This window comes from Acanthisitta chloris, unplaced genomic scaffold (assembly GCF_000695815.1).
Source record: "Acanthisitta chloris isolate BGI_N310 unplaced genomic scaffold, ASM69581v1 scaffold37853, whole genome shotgun sequence".
In the NCBI taxonomy this organism is placed as follows: Eukaryota; Metazoa; Chordata; class Aves; order Passeriformes; family Acanthisittidae; genus Acanthisitta; species Acanthisitta chloris.
The window spans coordinates 4,880-6,451 of record NW_008665060.1 but is presented as its reverse complement, the minus strand read 5'-3'; positions in this window follow the sequence as shown (position 1 = coordinate 6,451).

The window sequence follows — 1,572 nt, the reverse complement described above, 5'->3', positions numbered from 1 at the left end:
ATCAGTAACATTTCTGACTGCACAGAGCTCACGTGGCTGAATGATCCGGTAACCTACCACCACTGGAGTATAATGCTCCTACAGTACTGAAAACTAAAGACTCAGTGATTTCCATGCTTGAAGTCGAAGGAATTTGAATTTGAGGTCGAGGGAGGTGATTCTCTCCCTCTGCTCTAGTGAGACCCACCTGGAATAATGCACACAGTTCTGGTGTCCTCAGTGTAAAAAGGATGTGGAACTGTTGGAGCAAGTCCAGAGGAGGCCACGGAGCTGCTAAGAGCACTGGAGCATCTCCCCTGTGAGGACAGGCTGAGGGAGTTGGGGCTGTTGAGCCTGGAGAAGAGAAGGTTGTGTGGAGACCTCAGAGCACCTTCCAGGAGCTGAAGGGGCTCCAGGGAAGCTGCAGAGGGATCTGTGTTAGGAGCTGCAGGGACAGGACAAGGGGCAATGGGCACAAATTGAAGGAGGGAAATTTAGATTAGATCTTAGGCAGAAGTTTTCCCTGTGAGAGTGGTGAGACACTGGCATAGGTTGATCTGGCTTTAAAAACTACTTCACTGTCCCATTCTATAGCCATTGTTGAGTGTCTCCATTGTGTGTGTCAGCACAGCCTTAGAGCACCTTCAAGCTGTTCAGAGTTGGAATGTTAAATGAACTTCCAACTAGGTTTCCCTGAATATTTCTAATTTCCAAGCAGCCATAACTAAAGAAGTTGTGCACCTTAACTGTAGCATAATCACCTCCCAGCTCAGGCCTCCTGAGCTCTGTCAGAGCCTCACACTGTGTTTGGCTTCTTGCTTTGTTCTTTCAAGCTTTTTTTTTTTGTTTTAAACTACTGACCCTGACTATTCAGTGTCCTGGGACAACTGTGAATAGTCTGGTGGGAAAACTAACCCAGTGCAGAGGTTTCAGATTTCCCTCAATTAACAAAAAAAAAAAAAAAAGCCAATGTACTCGTGCCAGTCAGTGAGAATGAAACTGTAAACTCCACAGCATCTTTGAACATTTATTCTCTCAGTACAGACTGACATGACCAAAGATGCAATTCTCTCAGCCACCTTCAGACAAACACATCACCTGCAGGACACAAACCAAAGTCACTTCAGCTCAACAGGTACTGTAAACACACTGCCAGTGCAGCACTGCACACCTCTTCACTACCTATTTACAACACAACACACACTCTGCAGAATTACTGGATTCAGATGGTGCAGTTCAAGCACAGTTACTTCTCAAACTCAAGAGCATTTTAATTTACTCCTGTTTGGGGGGATGGAGGTGCTGCTCATTGTCAGGTTGGGTTTGCAGGGTGCCAGTGTAGTTCTGTCACTGCTGCACTGCAAACACAAACATCACAGCAATGGGTTGGTTATTCCTCCAGAGGAGGTGACGTGAAATATGTCACCAGAATATTTAGTAAGAGCTAAACTCAAGGCCAAATATTGCCAATACTGAGAAAGACCAGCAGAGATACAGAGGGACAACAGGCACCTTTCCCTCAGTAACATTCATCCTACATCCTGCTGTACACCCCAAAGAACTCACCACTCTTCAGAGGATCCAGAGGAACTC